General features: G+C 39.8%; 1 long non-coding RNA gene across 1 annotated transcript in view; it reads left to right on the forward strand.

The window, feature by feature from the left end:
• Nucleotides 1-8,438: 8,438 nt before the first annotated feature.
• LOC114622809 overlaps nt 8,439-24,898 on the forward strand; it is a 67,256-nt gene continuing 50,796 nt past the window's right edge. Inside the window, exon 1 of the long non-coding RNA XR_003711674.1 lies at nt 8,439-8,480. This is a non-coding gene — a long non-coding RNA (uncharacterized LOC114622809). The remainder of the gene's footprint in view (nt 8,481-24,898) is intronic.

Genomic DNA, 24,898 nt, shown 5'->3' on the forward strand with positions numbered 1-24,898 from the left:
TGCAAGTTGCTTTTTGTCATAAGATGGCATTTTAAATTGAGTGAGTGACTGACAGACTACGGTTATACAATTTTAAGTATTTGGTAGACATTTTTCTCAAAAATTAACAACAAAATGAATCTGTCACTGCAGGAGAAGAGAGGACATTTGTCACCAATGATAACATTCACTCTCTTAGGTAAGGAATCCAATTTTGGAAACCCCATATTTACCTCTATGAACTTAACAACTTCCCAGGTCATAAGGACTCTCATACTATGAATGTAACTTTTTGGTATTATATAAGGCTTGTTCTGCCAATATTTAAAAGGTCTCACAACCCCAACAAATGAATAAATACTCTTTAAATTGCCAGTAAGAGCGTCCTCAAAATGATCTATGAGTCAAAGATACATGAAAGTGTGAAACACATCAATAGGCCTTAATGCACCAGCAGATAGACTGTACGTTGACATGAATTCTGATTCCATATTGCGGCTAGCCTTTAAGATACTGCTGCTTGCTGATTTTCATAGTGTCAAATAATTTCCAGTAGTTTGCAGAAGCTATTAAGATTCTCTTTTCTCTCCCAAGGACGAGAATCTATGTGAGGCTGGATTTTCTTCACATACCTCAGAATGTATCTCAACAGATTGGATGCAGAAACAGGTACGAGAATCCAACTGTTTCTCATGAAGTCAGACATCTATGTAATTTGCAAAGGTGCAAAATGATGTCAGTCTTCTTCTGCATTTTTATTTTGTCATTTCTAAAGAAATACTTTAGTTATGCTAATGCATGAGCAGCTTATTATTTTACATAATAAGTATTTAAATATTTCTTAATTAAAATCTCCATTGTAGTCAATATTAATAATAGACAAGACTCACATACACATAAGCTTACTAGCATACCCAATAAACTTTAAAGAGCAAAAGAGAACCAGAGTCCTCTTACTTAACAAAGGTTAAGGTAGTAAATGGGCAGAGTTACAGACTTCTGTGGAAGGGGAAGAAGTAATATCTGAAAACTATACCTGACATAGCCCTCACAGTATAACTATATTAACAGTGTCTTACCCCTTATAGTGGGAAAGTTTGGTGTCTAGATTGGTTAGAGAGGATGCTAAAAAAAGCTCTCATTTACTGTTACTAGAACTTCTGGAGTCTTTGCTGGTACCAGCTAATTGGTATCCTCTAACTTTATTGAAGGTGCATTTCGTCGCCCAGGAATTGCTCATCTTCTCAGCTCCTCAGAATGAATGCTCCGAGTTGAATGGACAAGGATGCCCATTGCTAGACTACTTTGTAATCGTAAAACAAATGAAACCCTGGATGGTAGATAATTAGACCGTGACACCTGTAGTGGTTTGAATATGTTTGACCCATAGCAAATGGCACTATTAGGAGGTGTGGCCTTGAGGAGGAAACGCATCACTGTGGGGGTGGGCTTTGAAGCTCTGCCCTATGTGAAAGAGCCAGTCTTCTCCCAGATGCAGTCGAATCAAGGCATGGAACTCTCAGCTTCTTCTGCATCTCTCAGCTCCTCCTGTATCATGCTTGCCTGGATGCTGCCATGCTCTCGCCTTGTGATAGTGGACCAAACTTCTGAATCTGTAAGCCTGTCCCAATTAATGTTGTCCTTTATAAGAGTTGCCTTGGTCATGGTGTCTCTTCTCAGCAATTGAAACCCTAATAAAGACAACACCTTTCAAAGAACAGAATCTCATATAACTGGTAAAGAAACAACAGTTCTTTAAATGTGTGCTGACCCTTAAAAAGATGGTATTGAGTGAAACAAAAATTTTAGTATGCATGGTGCAATATCATTTATAGAAAATTTGAAAGCTAATTCACAAAACTTGAGTTATGTTGAACTACATGAAATTTAACTCTAGGTAAACACAAAACCAAATATCAGAAAATCCTTATTATTGACAATAAATAGAGACAATTTTGAGGGGGGAAAAGCTTTCATGAGCTCTCCTTTGGATAAAGAGACTGTCTATATATACAACAAGGAAGGACTTCAACTTTATCTGTAATATTTAATTTCTTTTATGAAATGAGAAGGACAAAATGCCAGAGCTGTAAGTTCTAAGTAGCAGATCTTGATGTCTGCTTCATTAGTACTTGTTAAGGAAAAAAACAACTTAAAAAAAGAAGCTATTGGAATTGTTTAAAAGAGGATGCAGTAAGTCAGGAGGCAGGATGCATCTTCAGGAGGCAGGATGCATCCTACTGCTCACTGTGCTCAAGGATAGGGAGGGAATATTTAAGCTTTTCTTGGGTAACCTCTGGGAAACCCTGTAAATTTAACCAAATGAGTGACTGGAGTATGATTTGCTCCAGATCCAACAGTGTTTTACTATGGTAGGGAACTGACAGATGGGCCATAGGTTTCTGTGTGGTGTTCTAAACACCCCAATACATAACCAAGTCCAACACAGGTTGGACCTTAGTGAAGCAAGATTTTTGTCTAACAGAATCTATACTTCAGCAGGGCTGAAAATAGAGATTATTATCCTCTTAAGGGAATGTCATTTGGATAATTTCCCCAGTGCCATGGAAGTTAGAATGACCCATTAGAACAGACTTAAAATGTATGAATTATTAGCTGAAAGGAAGCATGAAACTTAACGCATAACAACCATCATTTCTGAGTTGTTTGCTTTTTGTTTTTATTTTTTAAATTGGGTCTATTTTAAATTGCTTTCAAAACAGGAGTTTTAGTAGGAGAGTCACAAGTAGAAAATAAATGACACCATACCTATGTATCTTAGTATTGTAAGCGAATATCATGTGAAGTTATTTGGTATAAAAGAGAGAAGAGATGATCTAAACAAACAGAAGAAAGAAAGTTCTAGTCCTCGTGGTTAGCCAGCACTCATACCCATGAAATTATGACCAAAGAAGGTATAGGAAGGGATTCATGTGGGCCTTGTTGGTGGTAAAAGGAGGGCACTCTTTAGTTGTTCCAGAGAAACTGAGCAAAGAGCTGACCTGGCTCTAGATAGGAAACGGCCATTTGGGTAGATATATCCCAGAGGCTGGAAAAGCAAGATGATCCACTTTGCCGGCTTGCCAGATGGCTTTCTCTGGAACTTGTGTTTTTCTGATGAGTTTGGAGGCAAATGCAGGAAGAATGGATTGAGCTAGTGATGGGGAGTGACTCATGACAGGGGCCTGACTCCTGCAAATGAGTTGGGAAATATGAGTAGTGTGAAATATAGCAGGTGATGGCTAAAAAGCTCAGGGATGCTTATTGTTACTAGAGGGCGTGAGGCAGGCTTCTTCTATTTATAGCACACTGTTCTGAGTTTGTTCAACTCCAATCTCTGCCCTAGAACCTCAGTGTGACATCAGGCTGAAGAGCAGCTTGTCTGGGTGAAGTTGCTTAGGGGGTTCCCACAGAACTTCAAATTATTAACATTTCACTGACATTTTCTCAGGAAAGGGACAGGACTGCATATAGCCAGCTGTCAGAAAGTAACACTCAGCTAAGCTCGGAGGAAGACCCTAGATACACTGGGATTGACTTCTCTAGGTTACATTCATGCCAAAGTGAGGTTGTCTCTAAGTTTCTGTTCTCTTCTCAATGCCCCAGCTCAAGACCGTCCCCTAAACAATCACTTTGTCTTTGGTTATTCTTGGCTATTCACTTTGGCTTAACACTAAACTGGGTTTCCTATTTTCTAATTAGTTCAATCATTCACTTTCTTAATATGTGTTGAGTATCAGACTAAAAACAAAACTTGTCCTCGGTTGAAAGAGAAAATGAAAGTCTACAAATGGCAACCTGACTGAACAAACACGATATGCTATGTTGATTAAGTCATCAAAGGAAGATGTCCAGTGGTCTGTCATGAGCAGAGGCAATGATAAGATTTGAGAGACTTACAATAAAGGCTAGAGGACAAAGGTATGCAACTGACCAGGTTTATGATGCTCTTAAATATTTGTTCAACATTTGTTTACTGGTGAGAATAAGCCTCACATAATTGGCTTCTCTATTGCCTTGAGTGAGTCATGCAGCTCTGGCCCCAAGCTTGCATGCCCTATTTAGCAGGATAAAAGCTCTGTAGTTACCTGAGCCTGCTGTGCTCCTTGAAGACAGTCTAGCTGTGGTATTCACACGAAACTTTGGCACTCCTCCCCACTACTAAGTGGCTTTATTAAATTATTCCTCCCTAGCACCTACAGTGCTGTTTCTGAACGGAGTCCTAGTAAACACAGTTTGCCCCATTTCCTTTTATTTTTGAGCATTACCGGGTAGTTGCCATCTGGCCTTCTTCTAGCGCTGGGAAGAAGCAACAGTCTGAGCAAAAGTTTGGAGGCTGGAGCGGTTGGGAGTAACATCCCAGAATGCAAGGTACCATCTGCAGTAGAGAAGAGAAAGATGCAAGGGGAGAGGTAGCAGCTTGGAGAAAAAGTTCCTTCCCTCGATGCCTAGGAACAAACCCAGAATTTCTGAGGATGCTAGGCACGAGCCCTACCACTGAGCCACATTCCTAGCCCCTTGGAAGCTAGTTTAGTAGAGGAGAATAGGTGTTGTTTTTCTGTAGAGGAAGGCACTTAAGGCTGATTAGCCAAGATTATAGTTTATATATTCAGACTGTGTTTTTAAAAATTCCTTTTTTTTTAATGGAGGGAAATGGTGAGTTTTAGAGTGTATATCTGTTGTAAATTCTCATTACACATTTATAAAAATAAATTTCGGTGGTTTCAATGATTTCACTCATAATTGTAATCATGGTTTTTATTTCGATCGGTTGTAATCCATTTCTATTTCTGTGGTTGTGTGTGTGTATGTGTGTGTACACATACATGTGGTTATCACATTGCTATAGAACCTGTTTTAAGTTTTTATACTTAAAATTACATTAATATAACACATTATTAAAATCCTTCATAAATGTAGTTTCTACTGTACTATAATAAAATTTCATCAGCATACCTCTATTATTGGGCATTTGCTTTATCATCCGTTTATCTTTATTGACAGTCATCATTAATAATATTCATTTGGCAGAAATATGATTTGAAGAAGAAGGTTATGTTGTACAAATCGTTGGAAATATGCTAAAGACAGTAGGAAATTGCATTGGTTTGAGGTCTAAGTTGGACAGCAATAGAAGAAAGGAGAGGTTAATTGGATTATTGTTATTTCCCAGGCTTTGATTTCTTCAAGACACAAATCAGGTTTTCTTCTTAGTTACCACTGAGCAAGGCTCAGCATCAATGAAAACATGAGTGAGTGAGGGAACACATAGAGAGGTCCATTCCATCACATCACATCTAAACAGCCTTCCAAGGAACAGAGACATGGCTTAGCAGGTCAGTGCTCTTGCTTTGAAAACATGAATACCAGAGTTTAGATCCCAGCCTCCAGGAAAAGCTAGATATTTTCTTATGAATCTGTAGAAGTGAGGGTGGGCAGAGACAAGATACATGTTGGGAGTTTTTGCTATACCATTAGTGGGGCACCTGGCCAGGAGATATCTTTTGAATCCACAAATGAAAGACATACACACATTAGCTTATTTTTAAAATGGCTTGGCTACCTCAAAGGCTGGGCACTCTTAAACCTTCACCTAATTCCCCAAGCCAATTAGGGAAGTGGCCAGTGGCCACTTACCTGAAGTCTTACATGGCTGGTTGGCTTTATTTCCTACTGCTCCTGCATCCCATCCTTCTACCCTGGAGTCACTGTGATACTCTCTCATTCCTCTCTGTGTCCTCACCTGCTCAACTCTGTCTTGCCCTGTGCCTAGCCATTGGCTATTGGCATCTTTATTGATTGATCAAAAACCAATTGGGGACAAAGACATTTAGCATTTAGGCAAGCAGATTCCCAATTGAATCAAAGCATTAAAACCAATCTCCAACACAGGAGGGGTCACTGGAGTTTGATGCTTATCCAGACTAAGCAAAATTAGTGAGTTTCAGGTTCATCAAGAGATCATGCCTCAACGGTTAAAAGAAGGAGGGAGATAGAATAGGACACGTATGTGCTTCTCAGATCCTCACATACACACTTACCAACACACACACATATGTTGTTTCACTTTTGAAGCAGAACTCACAAAAACTGAGAGTGTTCAGCAAAGAAGTTAATGTATTTAGCTTCCTCTTTTAAATGCATTTCTTACTTACTTTTGGTCAGTGAGTAAGTACTTATAACCATTCTCTCAGTGGGCACAGCACTGTGCTTGCTGCCTTAGCAAGAAAGGTATACATTCTGCCTTCCCCATAACGTACAATTTAGTTGAGGAGTAAAAACCAATACCCAGTGATTAAAAAGGGGTGTGACTTAAAGAGTTATGTTTATTCGAGGATGCATTTACTACCTACAGAAAAGGAGTACGAAAATGTAACAGAAACGTCAGCAAGCACAGTAGAAAGCAAAGACAATTTTATGAATTAAATGGAGTTTTTGTGATTTTTGCCTGACTCTGTAAGATGGAGGCAGAAGACAGCTGGCTTGCATGTGCCGTGTAGCGGATCTTTCTTTAGTTTTCTGCTGTAAACGAAGGTCTCTATATTCATTTAACCAGTGTTTCACCTTTTATTCTCATCTGCGACCTGGCTTGCACAGGCAGTCTCAGAGACAGGCAAGCCCAACTCTAAAGCCTGCTGTGAAATATATGTGAATAGTCACTATTTTCTAGTGTGCTGATCTCACTCTGGAAACAATGCTTATGTGCTAATTGAGCTAATGAGAATGTATTAGCTGTTGGCTTAGTGGGGTAATCTGATCGCTAAGGTCTCTTAGGTAACCTAGCACTTCAAGATAATGCTACTAGAAAACATTAAACCAGAACTGTCAAGTGTATGTGGGAAGTACTTGATGGGCAGGGTGGATGGGTAGTGATGCGTCAGGTCAAAGTTCTTCATTTGAACTCCAGGGTAGAATTCAGAGATCTTGTAGGATTGGATCAAAAGGTCACTAAACTTTGGTTTGTATTTTCTTATTTTTAAATCTGTTTTTTTTAAATAATCATTGCATAATTAACCAAAATCTGGAAATCAGGACTGATACATATAAGACCATGTATAATCTATAATTCTTATAGTCTCCTATTCATGTTCATGATAACCTTGAATTTACTATGTAGCCCAGGCCTGAAACTTGCCAATCTTCCTGCCTCAGCCTCTTTTTTATTTCTTTTTTTTATAAGGACAACATTTAATTGGAGCTGACTTACAGGTTCAGGAGTTCAGTCCATTATCATCAAGGTAGGAGCATGGCAGCATCCGGGCAGGCATAGTGCAGGAGGAACTGATAATTCTACATTTCCATCTGGAGGATGCTAGCATAATGCTGGCCTACAGGCAGCTAGGGTCTTGAAGCCCAACATCCACAGTGCCACACCTACTCCAACAAGGCCACACCTACTCCAACAAGGCCACACCTACTCCAACAGGGCCACACCATTTTTATTTTTTTAATTGAATATTTTATTTATTTACTTTTCAAATGTTATCCCCTTTCCCTATTTCCCTTCTGCAAACCCCCTATCCCACCCCCCCTTACCCTGCTTCTATGAGGGTGCTTCCCTACCCAGGGGTGCTCCCCTACACATGCATTTTCTTTTAATGTAATTCCGAGAAACCAACTGTGGTGTTTGCAGTACTTTGGCTTGTATCAGTCACTGATACAAAGTCAAAGATCTTTTTCCCGACAATTATTTTCTATCTCATGACGTTGGTCTGTGTTGAACACTGTGAGGGGAAAGTGTGACAATCTTCAGGCTTCAGTTAGATCTCATTATTTAATGCAATTGGAAAAGTATGATACTATACTTCCAGTTTGTCTTTAAAATATTTTTACATTAGTGGTTAAATATAAGTTGTCTCCTTTACATGTCTGTGTTTATTTCGTACTTTTTGCAGTGTGAGCATGAGAGAGCATCATAAACTAGACAAAAAGAACTCGGTAAAAAAAATAAAATAAAATAAAACAGGTTGGAAATTCTGCTTAGGATGAGTACCTTGGAGCCTTTTTCCTTATGGAAATGCTGCTATTTGCAATACAAATTCCTCCTGCTTTTCTGACACAAGGGGATCCCACCACCAGTCCCTTTCTATGGGGGAGAACTTGGACCAGTTCTGCTGTCAGTTTATACAGTGAGATCCTCACCATATGCAACTTTCAAGGCTGGAACGATGACACGCCGCCAAAATGGCTGGGAAACATGGAGAAGCAGAGAGCTTGTGGCTGGACCACCATACAAGGAGAAGTGACTTCTGCAAAATTCCATCTCACTGAAGGCTGCTGCTCTCCCTCCTTGGCTATGCTGCTTTGCGACACTCACATAGTATCAGTGACATTTTACATAAATAAACAAAAGCCGAGTGCAGGAGGCACTCTGTCCAGCTCTTTGGCTTGGCAGATGGTATTAGATGTGAAAGGAAAACACACAGTAGGTCCAAAGTTCATTTCTCCTCTCGCTGTGGGTGGGCCCCATTGTCAATGTTGCCGTGGCCTCCAGACTACAGGTAAGCTCAGCTTTTGATTAAATCTGGTTCTGACCCTATCTTCTGCAAGCTGGTGAGGATGGAACAGGTCCTCAGGATTCAGGTTTACCTTGACTCCATGACAGGGGTGGGAGAAGGGGAATGAGGAGAATGGCTTGATTCTGGCCCCTCTGGAGCCTCTCTGAAGGAGGGTTGTGGAATGCAGCCATGTATGCTGGGAAAGAGTGCACAGAGAGGCTCTTTCTGGATACTTTTGCGTATGTCTTCAAGGCAGAGTTGAACAGTCACCAGTGAGAAAGTGCAGAATCCATTCCGCAAAGGCCTTTGTAAGATTGGCTCTCAGAGTCATGGACCTGGAGTGGCTGTTCTTTGTCAGAGTAGGGATAGAGTTTAGGCCCAATAATAAGCCTGTGTCAAATAGAATCACTTTCCCTGTGGCTTATTTAACTTTCTTTAGCCCTTGTGCCTTCTTATTTATTGCTATTTTCCACGTGACTTTTGTTTAGTTTAAATGTTGTTTGTCCTTAGGCACTGAGCTTTTAAAGTGAAATCAAAACTTTCAGACAGGATTATTTTGTGGCCAGAGCCAGGAAAGCAGACAGGATACATAGGAAATTCATGTATTTAAAGCATAAGCACTAGTTTATCTGGGACACCATTGTACCACAGGTGCCTGGCCAAGCTGCACATCTACAAAGTATTTTATGGCAGGATTCTTCATGGAAATAAATAGATACATTGGTTGTTTCCATGGAGGAGCTTAGCAGTTTGAGTAACTGTCCTGAATATACTGGAGAACCTGAGACCATACCTGCTCTCCTGAGCTCCAAGAGGGAATTACTTGTGAATTACTTGTGAATTCCTGAGGTAGTCTGAATGTCATCAAAATACTACTCAACTAGAAGTTTCCTAGTTTAAAGGATGTCACATGGGGACATTTTGCATGTTCTTAAAGTCATTTATTTATCAGATTCTTGTTGGCTACATTTTTTTTCTATAATCTTTATTTTGCAGGTAAAAGATAAAATACCAGTTAAATACGTACTGGTGGTTTGCTCAAGAAACCAACCTTGATGAGATTATTTGGGATTAGTGAGGAATTTCCTTTAATCTCCTATAAATTCCATCTCATGACCAAAATTTATGAGTGTGATTACCAACTGTAAATAACCCAAGACTCATTAAAACCTCAAGTCATGAGAGAGCCAGAAATGTTTAAGAACAATACATATGAAAGTGAGTTTTTCTTATTCACATCTCATCAAGTCACACATTGAACTTACAGGTTGAGTTTTACTATCTTTAAAAAAATGGCTAAGTTTTACTCAACTACTTTCCTGATGGTGTGTCAGTGGGCTGCCATGTCATGTAGAAGATGGTATATTGAAGCTATAGTTTTATTTTATAGGCTGTGATGTAAGTTTATACTTATTTTCCAGTTTACCTAATGTCCACTTCAATCTACATGTGTTTGGCTTGATTCCTCTGAAGATTAGAAAATAGTTACACTGAAAATAATTTATGTATATATAAGCCATAGTTAAAATATTTAACAAAAAATTAAACATTCAACTTTCGGACAAGATGAAACTTAGGCACAATTTTTTTTTTTTTGCTTTTTTTTCGGTTTTTGTTCTGTTTTGTTTTTTGCATTAAGAAAAATGTGTGTCATGTAAACATGAATGTGAAGCAGACTTTCCACAGTGTGGGATCTGAGTTGTTTGTTTGTTTGTTTTGCTTTTGTTTTTTTCCCGTAGGTAACAATGAGAGGACTGTGCTATCTCATTGCCAGTGCATGTACTTCTAATGAACACAGTGAAAGCAGAGTGTCTGTGATACAGCAATTTAACCACTAGATCTGGGCCAGGAGTGGTATGAGATTTGTTTATTATTTTACTTTGCCTGAGACTTTGCAGTAATATTATTCATAGCTCTGGACATTCTTTTGCTGTCCATGTAGCATCTCTTTCAGTCTCATTATTTGATGTTTGTGACAAGCTGAACCATAAAATCAAACGCAGAATGTTCTTGTTTATTCCTCTGGACAGAGAGACTGGAGTGCAGCTCAGTGATAGGAAACAGTATGCCTCATTCCTCTTTCTAAGATGTACGAAAGCACATACTTGTAATTCTTGAAACCGTATGCACACCACATTTGAAGCATTAACAATTAATAGGGTCTTTATGTGTATGAAGAATATGAAGATAAACAAAAGATGCAGAAATTAAATTGAATAGCTTCAACTCTATGTGACGGAGCTTGGAACTCTAATCAAGTCTGAGCTCAAATCCTGAGCTCTCTTTTTCTAAAGCAGTCATCCAGATAACTGAGTTGAGGTGTCACACCGTGGTATCCCAGATATGCCCTTTGTTTCCGTATTGTTTCTGTGTTCTGAAGGCATGTAGCTATCTTCTTCCTTTAGAAATCAGTAACTTCCTCTCCCAAGTCAACTGAATACATCAAAACAGGTAATAGTTTTAGAAGTCAGAAAGACTTCCCTAAGAGTGGTACTAAAATAACTTGAAGGTCAGAAAGTGATCTGGAGTGAGGACTGCTTGAAGGATCTAGCCGAACAAGTGTGAAGGCTCTGTGCAAAAGAACCACAGCTAGGAAGGGATGGGAAAGCAGCCATGGCTGAAGCATAGGGTGTTATGAATGGGCAGTGATGGGAACCTGATCAATCCAGACCTGTGCTACAGCTTAGAGTTTTAGACAGACAGACCAACACACATAGGTAGGTAGGTAGATAGATAGATAGATAGACATACAGTTAGACAGATACTTCTCTGGATAATCTAGACTTATACAACAAAGCCACTGTAAGCTTGTAAATAAAACAATCACAAAATATGTTTTAAATAGTAAAGAATGTTCTATATATGAGAAAAATCTACTGGAGGAAGAAGCAAAAATGGATAATGGAATTTGTTTTAATGGAAAATAAAATCCTGATAGGTATCTTAAACTCCAGGGAAAGAACCAAAGGCAAGGAAAGTTGCTATATCTCAGATATATTTTGTTGGTAAAATAGACTGGACTTGGTGATTGCTTGAATAAGAAGATAATAAATAAGAAAGTTTAAAATGAGTTTAGTGCCCAAATTGGGGGAGTTGTGAAATTGTCTGGGAGGAAAGGATACCGTTTACAGAATTGGAGAGTGCTGGATTTGGAGCAAATTGGAGAGAGAAATCAAGATTTAATTAAAAAAAAAATACATAGTTGAACTATTTTTGAGAAATTAGAGAATTTCTGTTAAGTAATCATTTGGATACAAGATGTTCTAGTTTGATTTCTGTTGATGATATAAACATCATGACCAAAAGCAACAAGGAGAAGTAAAGGGTTTGTTTGGCTTACACTTCCTGGGAACTTCCAGGCAGGAACTCAATCAGGAACTGAAGAAGAAACCATGGAGGATAGCTGCTTACTGGCTTGCTCCCTCTTGCTAGCAGTTGGCTTGCTTTTTAATACTACTCTGAACCACCTGCCTGTGGGGAAAATTTAAAAAGGCCGCCACAGCAGCGCAAGCCCCTGAGGGGCTTCCACCGCTGTGGCGGGTCCCATATTAGGGAAGAGGTCCTATGGTTCCAGCGGCCTAAGGGCCTTGGCGGCGGCAGGCCCCAGTAACACGAGGAAGTCCTTGGTTCCAAAAAGGTTTATTGTCATGGCAGATAATAGATGGATCTAGGCGTACCCCCCCCCCAAAAAAAACTCAGGGCAGTCCCAAGTTATATCGGGAGGGAGAAAGGGGGAGGAGTGGGGGAGGATCTGGGGGAGGAGTGTTTAATTTGCTCTGCCCTCTGGCCTTCATTAGTATGTAAATCCCTAGGGCCTGAGGCCTATAGCCTGGCCTATGTGACTCTATGGAGATCTATGTGACTGCTTTTCAGGATCTTGGATGATGGGAGGGACCGAACTCCTGCCGGTTCTCACGCAGAATTCCACGGAGAATCTCGGGGTTCTAAGTACCTGCTCAACCATGACTCAGGATACACTTATGCAGTCCCACACCTGCCTGAAGTTGACATAGTAGGCCGTGTCCTTTCCCATGTCAATCAGCAATCACTACTATTCCCCATGAATGACCACAGGCTAATCCAATCTGGACAATCCCTCAACTGAGAGTCCTTCAACTGACCCTTCACTGTGTCAAGGTGGCAGCTGAAACTAACTAGGACTCAGGTTGGATATGTAAGGTGAAAAATCACTGGCATATCAATGCAATTTGAAGCTGTGTGAGTATATAACAACTTGCTGATGAATAGTTTTTAATAAGAAAAGAAGAAGGGCTGGGTAGTCAGCTCAGCTTGAGCTCAGTCACCATGCACAAAAGTCTAGGTTCTAGCCTTGCCCTGCAAAAATTGCCTATGGCCCCACATGTCTGCAATACTTGGGAAGTGGAAGCAGGGAGAGAATCAGAACTTAACATCATCCCTGGGATATGTTTAAAGATGCAGGTGAGTGTCAGAGCAGCCTGTCTGACAAGGTAGGAAGGTAAAGGGTTTTCAGAGTGAGTCAATCTGAAATGCCACAGTGCAGGGCTACAGTTTGCAAAATGAGATTTCTCGAAGAAAAAGGGGATGCTATGGTATTTGGTAAGGAATACTTTCTACTGATACACCAGACTTGATCTGAGTAAAAAGGAAGACGGGACATAAGAGTCTTGCTACATAGGAAGAAGTCACAACACTTTAAGACATGAAGAAGAGAAAGTTCTGCTTGAGTCAGTTCAGGGGAAATAAGAGTCACTTTAGTGCACGCTGGTTCCACCCACTTCACCCAGAAGGATCTAGGTTCCCACTTTGTCCCTGCCAACTGCCCGATACCCTTATTTATTTGTCTTCTGTGGAGTGACATTAAATTGTATGGATCTAGCCCCTGGGTTAAAGTAACACTTTTCATACTATTCTGCTAGACAGAGAGATATTTTAGTTATAAGTTAGAGAACTTTTTGAACTAAGTCTTTTTGCCTTGTTCCATTGTCTGACTAATTTTAATTCATTTCTGTACATAATTTTTTTCCATTGGCACAATTGTGCCTTCAAATTGCCACCAAGGAACTCCAAAGGCTTCAGCTTGTAGTGTAGGTCCTGCCAGTCCTGTTGTCTTCACTGGTCTTCTGTATGTGATGCCTGAGGAAGTGGATCTTCTTGCCAGAGCCATGCCACCTGCCACTGCAACCATATTCTATATCTCTGCCAGTTTGAGCCAAGTCCTGAGTGGTGAGCCAAGTTCACCAATCTGATGAGCAAAGAGCTGACCATGTGACAGCACTCTAGTTACAAGGGAGCCTGGGATGTTGGGTGACCCACATTCCCAATTTCCAGGAACAGACAAGGACATGCTTGCTCAGTTCAAAGTCTATAGTTCAGCCAACTTTACATTAATGTCCATGGCCAATGTCCCTAAAGCTGACTTGCTAGCATTTGTATCTTGGTTGAACTCTTAGTCACTTGCCCTTTCCAGCTTTAGTCCCAGTATCTGACTCTCTATTCCTTTGAAAGATGACTTTTCTGTGGCACTACTCCTAGTCATTGATCATGAGAACCTGAGAAGACACTTAGAGGGCCTTAGTAGGCAGCAAACAACAATGTTACTCCCAAAAGATCTGATGAAATGGAATCCAGAATAATGGAAGTGGCTAATTTTTAGACAGAGCTAAATCTGATTATCAGATGCTTTTAAAATCACTAGATCCTTGCAAAGAAACTTTTGAGTATTTTAGATCCTTTGAATGAAAATAAGTATCTTGAAACATTTCTTATATTTAGAGAAAATGTTACAGGAAGTCATCCTGTAGCAAAAGCATCAAGGCACCAATAAAGAATTTCTGTTTACTTTTAATCTTGAGGGGGAAAAAAAGCTAAACAAGGATCTCTTTGCTTAGTTCCTATAGTTCTTTCATGTTCCTATAATATGTTGGCTCCTTTGCCAAAGAGATAGGACAGCACAGAAAGCTTCTAAGCCTGACCACCTGAGCTCCATTCCTGGGGTTTTCTTGTGGGAAAAGAGAACAGACTCCTTAAGGTTGTCCTTTGATCTCCTCATGTGTGTTGTCATTTAATCTAAAAATTAAAAAAAAAAACTTCTTAGTCTCATTAATGTTTCTGGAATGTGGTTCAAACCCATCTCAGGATGATGGATGGCTCCCAGAACAACTTTGTTGCCTTATTTTCTCTTGTGACATTCCATATCTAGGTACTGAAAGCAACATTTTGAGAACTTTCTTTATCTACCTAGAAGTCCTTAGTCTCTGAAGACAGTAAGACTTCTGGTTAAGGTTTATAGATGCACAGCCACTGCTGAATATTTTGTAATAACATCCTGCTTACTTTGTCTCATAATTGTGCTTGTGGAAGTCAGAAGACTCCAGGCCCTTGAGGCGAATATATACCTAGACATCAAATGCTCATGAAATCTCCAGTGGTTTACATCCAACCACTTACTGGTGTTGCTCATGGATCTGAATACAGCCTTTTCGTTTTCTTTCAGCCCCTGCCAATATTTATCTTTCATTTCTTCTGCTTCCCACAATTATCCACCTCTAAACACTATCAGAATTGTCCCCAGGCTGCTAAACTTTAAATGAGATTGTAACTCTTCCATTTGGGCCTTGTTTCATTAAACAAATATGTGGGTGCTACATGATTTTGCAGCAGATACTGTTTATGTGGGAGTTGGATTCATACTGTGTTTACAGCTAAAAAGGAAAAAAAATCCAACACTTTATTGGACATGTACTAGCATGTGGGTGAGGCTGAAGAAAATAATTGAGTGTTGAAATCAAATACAAGCCTGGGAAAATATTCCTTTCTGTCGGGGGCTGGCAGGAAAGGCCAACAGCTGGCACACAGGGATCTCTAAGTCAGCCTAATTTTTCCGAATGCTCTGTCAGGAAGCAAAGTGCTCTGGATGAAGCTAGTCACCCAGAACAATTCAAGGTAAAACCGATTTTGTCTGGATGGAAGATGTTCTACCACAAAGTAAAAACCATGTGGTGTTACTCTACTGAGTGAGAAATCTCCTACACTTCTTGAACCCATCTTTCTAGAGATAATTCTCATTTTTAATGGCAACTTCATCCTGTAAAGTTGCAAAGAATGATGGCCTAGTGAATATGGAAACATTGCTGTCAGAGCAAATACAAAATTATGATCCTGTGAACCCCGAGGGAGAGAATGCTTATAACTACATACTGCCTTAGCAGCCATATTTAACTACAAGTTTAACTTTGTCATTACAAGAGTGAGGCCTAGGTGCTTTTGACATTGTTTCTAATTCTACACCACACCCACACGGCTCAAGCAGGTAGGCCCAGACAAGATCTTAAAGAAATATCTCCCATACTACAAACTATGCTCTCAGTTTCCTATCACTTCCTTTATGCGGCCATTTGTGTATTTGCTAGAACTAAATGTGTCTTAGTCACATTGTAACCTGAGTCCATGCCTCTTTGTTTTAAATCCACCAACTAAATTGTCCCTGGGTACTACTATTAGAATATCACCATGGATTCAGAAAGGAAAAATGTGGCCTTTTCTGTCCCCTGGTCTAAGTTCCCTTTCATATATTGTGTAGCTGGAGTCTGAACTTCCAACAGGTTAATACAGGGTACTCCAAGGATGGTCTTGTGTCTGGGCTTGTGGTAGCTACTGAGAAAAGTAGTTCAATTTTTAGTTAACTACTAAACTACTAGTCGTTTTACTAACTAATCAGTTAAGTTAGGAGCAAAACTCACAGAGTTTCATGCAAAACACACTGGTGACATTTTATCAGCTGAGCAATCCACTTTCTTGTGAGTTTCTGTTTAAAGAAGCATTAAAAATATAATATTGGTTTATTAACACTAAATCCATAACCAATAACATCGTATATCACATCTGCGCAAAGCTTTTATAACACACATATTTCTCCAAAAGACATATAACAGCCCTCCTTACTCTTGGAAATACCAGGCAACATCTCAGTACTACCCTTGGGGGTCTTTTAAAGCATACAATCAGCAATAAAACCACAAAACATGTCACCAAGTAGCTGCAAAGGACACTTATTTATAATATGAAAGTAAAAGAACAAAAGTGGAGCGTCACCTTGTTTGAACCCGGCTGAGGACCTGTGTGTAGGATGACTCACCTTCTTCTCTGCTCTGTGCACATCCGTGAATAACTGTTAAAGCACCACAAGTGTTGATTTGGGGCTTAGAAAAGATGTCAGTGAGCAGATGAATTCGAAAAGAAGGAGTTCACAAATAATGACAAGTGTATCCATCTGTCACCAACCTTCCCCTCTGCTTCTCCTTCTACTCTTCCATCTATTCATCTGCTTGCTTTCAGGGCTTAAGGCACAGTGAGAATTTCTGGTCAATGTACTTGGAATAATTGACATTGTGAATAGGACATACTATCCTTTGAGGTCTAAGGCTGTGTGTTTAAATGTAGCGGTAGTTGGCTACATTGTTGCACATACACACACACACACACACACACACACACACACACACACACGAGCTATATGGATTCCGGAGTGAATGGAACACAAACACAGGCACGCATGCACATGCACACACATGCACACATGTACGGGCGTGCAACAGTTAATTTTAAAATGCTTTACTTAGATCAAAGGTTGGGTATTCCTAATTCTCCACACAGCTAGCACACATTTCCCTCCTGTAATCCTGGCTTAACACACTCTAATTCTATATTTTATCTTTGTTGCCCTGGTTCCTTCTGGGTGGCTTCCTAGTCTTTGCTGCCCAAAACACTGAAAGGGCAGGGAGTGGGGGAAGATCCATTACTTCTTGCCTACATTTCCGATAATTTTCCTTCTGCAGCACTAAAACTGATCCGTCTCCCTCTGAACCATGGAGAATTCTCTTTCCTTCTTTCCAGTTCCTAGCCCACCCATATCCAAAGGTCCTCCCTCAATACCTGCCTAGCCATTGGCCATGGGTTCTGTATAGTTCAATTGTTCAGACCTACAGCATTTAGACACATAGATCCCAATTTTGGGGGCCAGATAAATTTAAAGCATTAGAACCAATTCCTAACATTTAAAATATGCAGTCATTCAGTCTTAATGACTTCAAGTTCAAGTTGAAGGCCTTGTTTGCTGCTGTATTCCCATTTCTAGTGTAGAGTATGTTAGAGAGTAAGTTCTCCATAAATATCTATTGAGTGATACAAGTGACTTGAAAGTAGCCCTTACTGCATAGACTAGCCTGTTATTCCTCTTTGCTCATATTGACCTCAAATAGAAACATCTCTGAAGTATAAAAATATTTCTACTATGTAGGTTATCTTTTGTACCAAATCATCAAAAAGAATTAAATAAAAACAATTCAGCATTATATTCCATGATATCAAATGAGTCAAACTAGTTGCTCATAAAGCCAATTTTCAAATTTCCTTCTCATTTCCTCCTGCAAAACCTACAACTTCCTTTGGGCTGGGGCAGACACAGAGTTGGTCTGCTCCTGTGGAGATACTGAATCCTGAGCCATCCTAGAAGAGCCACTGCACTCAGAGCAGCCTGTAAAAACTCCCTAAGCCCCAGAGTTACATCTGGGAGCCAGGGACACTCAGGACCCACCAGCTACCCAAACCCTGCCCCTCTGGAATTCCACTTCCCTTCCACCCCTGCCTGGTCCTTTGGGCTGGGGCAGACACAGATTTGGTCTGCTCCTGTGGAGATACTGAATCCTGAGCAATCCTAAAGGAGCCACTGCACTCAGAGCAGCCAAGGAGCCACTGCACTCAGAGCAGCAGACACTGAGCTTGTTTGCACTTGGGAGACATCATATCCTGAGCCATCCTAGAGGAGCCACTGCACCCAGAGCAGAAGGATTTCCAGATCCAAGAGGTGGCCTGAGTCCCAGGAGTTCTTCCACCCAGGAGATTTGGATCATAAGACCACAGAGACATCTGTACTCTGAGGAGCTCTGCCACAAGCAAGATAAATGGAAATACAGACTCCAGTCTTACGCAGTGAGGGTAGGTAACACTAGAGTTAACCAGATGGTGAAAGGCAAGCACAAGATCATAAGCAACAGAAAACAAAGTTACTTGGCATCATCAGTACCCAGTTCTCCCAATATAGCAAGCCCTGGACACCCCATCACATCGGAAAAACAGGACTCAGAATTAAAATCACTTTTCATGATGATGATAGAGGATTTTAATAAGGACATAAGTAACTCCCTTAAAGAAATACAGGAGAGTACAAGTAAACAGGTAGAAGCCCTTAAAGAGGAATCACAGAAATCCCTTAAAGAACTGCAAGAAAACACAAAGAAGGAATTAAACAAAAACATTCAGGATCTGAAAATGGAAATAGAAACAATAAAGAAATCTCAAAGGGAGACAAACATGGAGATAGAAAACCTAAGAAAGAGATCAGGAGTCATAGACGCAAGTACCACCAACGAAATACAAGAATTAGAAGAGAGAATCTCAAGTGCAGAAGATACCATGGAAAATATTGACACAGTTGTCAAAGAAAATGCAAAATGCGAAAAACTTCTAACACAAAACATCCAGGAAATCCAGGACACAATGAGAAGAACAAACCTAAGGAAAATAGATATAGATGAGAATGAAGATTCCCAACTTAAAGGGCCAGTAAATATCTTCAACAAAATTATTGAGGAAAACTTCCCTAACCTAAAGAACAAGATGCTCATAAACATACAAGAAGCCTATAGAACACCACATAGGCTAGACCAGAAAAGAAATACCTCCCATCACATAATAATCAAAATATCAAATGCACAAAACAAAACAAAAATACTAAAAGCAGTAAGGGAAAAAGGTCAAGTAACATATAAAGGCAGACCTATAAGAATTACACCAGACTTCTCACCAGAGACTATAAAAGCCAGAAGAGCCTGTACTGACATCATACAGACCCTAAGAGAACACAAATGCCAGCCCAGACTACTATACCCAGCAAAACTCTCAATCACTATAGATGGTGAAACCAAGATATTCCATGACAAAACCAAAGTTGCACAATATCTTCCCAGAAACTCAGTACTTCAAAGGATAATTGATGGAAAACGCCAACACAAGGAGGTAAACTACAACCTAGAAAAAGCAAGGAAGTAATCTTCTAACAACTCCAAAAGAAGATAGCTATACAAACATAATTCTACCTCTAATAACAAAAATAACAGGAAGCCACAATCATTTTTCCTTAATATCTCTTAACATCAATGGACTCAATTCCCCAATAAAAAGACGCAGACTATCAGACTGGATACACAAACAAGACCCAGAGTTTTGCTGCATACAAGAAACGCACCTCAGTGACAAAGACAGACACTACCTCAGAATAAAAGGATGGAAAACAAATTTCCAAGCCAATGGTCCCAAGAAACAAGCTGGAGTAGCCATTCTAATATCAAATAAAATTGACATTCATCCAAAATTAATCAAAAAAGATAAGGAAGGACACTTCATACACATCAAAGGAAAAATCTACCAAGGTGAACTCTCAATTCCGAACATGTATGCTCCAAATGCAAGGGCACCTACATACATACAAGAAACTATACTAAAGCTCAAAACACACATTACACCTCACACAATAATAGTGCGGGATTTCAACACCCCACTCTCAGGAATGGACAGATAATGGAAACAGAAACTAAACCAAGACACTTTGAAATTAACAGAAGTTATGAACCAAATGGACTTAACAGACATCTATAGAACATTTCATCCTAAACCAAAAGAATATACCTTTTTCTCAGCACCTCATGGTACCTTCTCCAAAATAGACTATATAATTGGTCACAAAACAGGCCTCTACAGATACAAAAAGATTGAAATAATCCCTTGCATCTTCTCAGATCACCACGGACTAAGATAATGGTCTTTAATAATGACAAAACCAATGGAAAACCCACATGCACATGGAAACTGAACAACTCTCTACTCAATGATGACTTGATCAAGGAAGAAATAAAGAAAGAAATTAAAGACTTTTTAGAATTCAATGAAAATGAGGACACATCATACCAAAACTTGTGGGACTCCATGAAGGCAGTGCTAAGAGGAAAACTCATAGCTCTAAGTGCCTACAAAAAGAAACTGGATAGAGCACACACTAACAACTTGACGGCACAACTAAAAGTTTTAGAACAAAAAGAAGCAAATACACCCAGGAGGAGTAGAAGGCAGGAAATAATCAAACTCAGGGCTAAAATCAACCAAATAGAAACAGAAAGAACAATACAAAATATCAACAAAACCAGGAGCTGGTTCTTTGAGAAAATCAACAAGATAGATAGACCCTTAGCCAGATTAATCAGAGGGCACAGAGACAGTACCCAAATTAATAAAATCAGAACTGAAAAGGGAGACATAACAACAGAAACTGAAGAAATTAAAAAAAATCATCAGATCCTACTACAAAGGCCTATACTTAACAAAACTGGAAAACCTGGATGAAATGGACAACTTCCTAGACAGATACCAGGTACCAAAGTTAAATCAGGAGCAGATAAACCATCTAAACAGTCCCATAACCCCTAAGGAAATAGCAGCAGTCATTAAAAGTCTCCCCACCAAAAAAAGCCCAGGACCAGATGGTTTTAGTGCTGAATTCTATCAGACCTTCAAAGAAGACGTAATACCAATTCTCTTCAAACTATTCCACAAAATAGAAACAGAAGAAACACTACCCAATTCTTTCTATGAAGCTACAATTACACTCAAACCCAAACCCCACAAAGACCCAACAAAGAAAGAAAACTTCAGACCAATCTCCCTTATGAACATCGATGCAAAAATACTCAATAAAATTCTAGCAAACCGAATCCAAGACCACATCAAAACAATCATCCATCATGATCAAGTAGGTTTTATCCCAGGATGGTTCAATATTCAAAAATCCATCAATGTAATCCACTATATAAACAAACTCAAAGAAAAAAACCACATGATCATCTCACTAGATGCTGAGAAAGCATTTGACAAAATTCAACATCCCTTCATCATTAAAGTCTTGGAAAGATCAGGAATTCAAGGTCCATACCTAAACATAGTAAAAGCAATTTACTGCAAACCATTAGCCAACATCAAACAAAATGGAGAGAAACTTGAAGCAATCCCACTAAGATCAGGGACTAGACAAGGCTGCCCACTCTCCCCCTACCTATTCAATATAGTACTGAAAGTCCTACCCAGAGCAATTAGACAACAAAAGGAAGTCAAAGGGATACAAATAGGAAAGGAAGAAGTCAAAATATCACTATTTGCAGATGATATGATAGTATACTTAAGTGACCCACAAACTTCCACCAGAGAACTCCTAAACCTGATAAACAACTTCAGCAAAGTGGCTGGTTACAAAATCAACTCAAACAAATTAGTAGCCTTCCTCTACATGAAAGATAAACAGACTGAAAAAGAAATTAGGGAAATGACACCCTTCACAATAATCGCAAATAATATAAAATACCTTGGCATGAATCTAACCAAGCAAGTGGAAGACCTGTATGACAAGAACTTCAAGTCCCTGAAGAAAGAAATCGAAGAAGATCTCAGAAGATGGAAAGATCTCCCATGCTCATGGATTGGCAGGATTAATATAATAAAAATGGCCATCTTGCCAAAAGCAATCTACAGATTCAATGCAATTCCCATCAAAACCTCAACTCAATTCTTCACAGAGTTAGAAAAGGAAATTCTCAAATTCATTTGGAATAACAAAAAACCCAGGATAGTGAAAACTATTCTCAACAATAAAAGAACTTCTGGAGTAATCACCATCCCTGATCTCAAGCTGTACTACAGAGCAATAGTGATAAAAACTGCATGGTATTGGTACAGAGACAGGCAGGAAGATCAATGGAATAGAATTGAAGACCCAGAAATGAACCCACACACCTATGGTCACTTAATCTTTAACAAAGGAACTAAAGCCGTCCAGTGGAAAAAGGACAGCATTTTCAACAAATGGTGCTGGTTTAACTGGAGGACAACATGTAGAAGAATGAAAATTGATCCATTCTTATCTCCTTGTACAAAGCTCAAGTCTAAGTGGATAAAGGACCTCCACATAAAACCAGATACACTGAAACTAATAGAAGAGAAGATGGGGGAAGAGTCTCAAATACTTGGGCACAGGGGAAAAGTTCCTGAAGAGAACACCAATGGCATATGCTCTAAGATCAAGAATTGACCAATGGGACTTCATAAAATTGCAAAGTTTTTGTAAGGTAAAGAAAGGATACTGTCAATAAGACAAAATGACAACCAACAAATTGGGAAAAGATCTTTACCAATCCTACATCTGATAGAGGGCTAATATCCAATATATACAAAGAACTCAAGAAATTAGACTCCAGACAACCAAATAACCCGATTAAAAAATGGGGTATAGAGCTTAACAAAGAATTTTCAATGGAAGAAACTCGAATGGCCGAGAAGCACCTAAAGAAATGTTCAGTATCCTTAGTCATCAGGGAAATGCAAATCAAAACAACCCTGAGATTCCATCTCACACCAGTCAGAATGGCTAAGATTAAAAACTCAGGTGATAGTAGATGCTGGCAAGGGTGTGGAGAAAGAGGAACACTCCTCCAATGTTGGTGGGACTGCAAGATGGTGCAACCACTTTGGTAATCAGTCTGGCTTTTCCTCAGAAAATTGGACATAGCATTACCTGAGGATCCAGCTATACCACTCCTAGGCATATACCCAGAAGATGCTCGAACATATAACAAGGACATTTGCTCCACTATGTTCATAGCACCCTTGTTTATAATAGCCAGGAGCTGGAAACAACCCAGATGTCCTTCAACTGAGGAATGGATTCAAAAAATGTGGTACATTTACACAATGGAGTATTACTCAGCTATTAAAAACAATGAATTTGACAATTTCCTAGGTAAATGGATGGAACTAGAAATTATCATCCTGAGTGAGATAAGCCAATCACAAAAGAACACGCATGGTATTCACTCACTGATTATTGGATATTAGCCCAGAACCTTGAAATGCCAAAGATTCAACTCACAGGCCACATGAAGCTCATGAAGAAGGAAGACCAAGTGGGGATGATTAGGTCCTTATTAGAAGGAGCAACAAAATACTCAAGGGAGCAAATATGGAGACAAAGTGAGGGACAGAAACTTAACGAGGGGCCATCTGAAGACCATTCCACCTGAGTATCCATCCCATGTGCAGTCACCAAAGGTAGATGCTGATGTGGAAATCAGGAAGTGCATGCTGATAAGAGCCTGATATAGATGTCTCCTCAGAGGTCTGCAAGAGTCTGACATATTCAGAGGCAGATGCTCACAACTACCCTTTGAACTGATCATGGGGTTCCCAATGGAGGAGTTAGAGTGAAGACCATTGGAGGTGAAAGGGTTTGTGGTCCCATGAGGAGAGCAACAATACCAACCAACCACAGCTCCCAGGGTCTAAACCCCCAGCATGGGAGTACTTAGGGAGGGATCCATGGCTTCAGCTGAATAAGTAAGATTGGAGGGCCCTGCTGGGCATAGGTGGAAGAAGAGATCCTTGGCCTCAAGAAGGCTGGATGCCCCAGGGGGTGGGAATTTGAGGGTGGGGAGGTGGAAGTGGGGGGGTAGGTAGGGGTACATCCGCAGAGAAGCTGGAGTGGTGAGCGGATAGGGGGTTCCTGGGTGGGTGGGGGATGGGATACGGGGACAACATATGAAATGTAAATAAAACATCCAATTAAAAAAAAGAAGTTAAAAAAACCCTTACGACTTTAAGATTAATTAGAGCCCATAACTTTCCTACATGTGTAATGTTAATATTTTAGAAGCATAACATCTGAAGAATCTTGTTTTGCTTTTGTTGGTGGAAATTTTGTATCTTTACAAATTTAAGGGACTACTCCCCCCACCCCAGACTCCAAGTGGCTTCTGACTCTGCTTCCTTTCATGGTGTACTAGGGTGAACTCTCTCTATATATATTAAAAAGTCTTGGACCAGTGGGTCCTAGTCTTCACTTGTCCAAGTTAAGTAATATGTGTTCCTCCAATTCTTCTAGCTGTGTAATTTCTGGCTATTAAATTGTCATTGTATGTACATTCCTTTTTGGTCGTGGATTATTGGTTGGACATGTAATTTTGGAGAGACACTGTTTAAGTTAACATATGTCTAGAATTGTGTGAGGAGTAAACAAGGCTCTAAAAACTAAATAAAGATGAGAGAGACAGGATTTTCAGCACAGAAGCCAAATTACAACACATCAAATTAATCTTTCAGAGTATGGAAATATGGGGGTTGTGCAATTCCACAGAAGCCAGTTTTATAAGTAGTGGTGGCTTAGTTCTTCTGATGCAGGAGGAAGTGACGACACAGAAGGATCTGGGACTTAACATACTGTTACATTTTTCAATCACAGTGGCTATGATGCGTGCACGCACACACACATGCATGCTAACATTTTTTAG

This window comes from Grammomys surdaster, unplaced genomic scaffold (genome assembly GCF_004785775.1).
Source record: "Grammomys surdaster isolate TR1022 unplaced genomic scaffold, NIH_TR_1.0 191, whole genome shotgun sequence".
In the NCBI taxonomy this organism is placed as follows: domain Eukaryota; kingdom Metazoa; phylum Chordata; class Mammalia; order Rodentia; family Muridae; genus Grammomys; species Grammomys surdaster.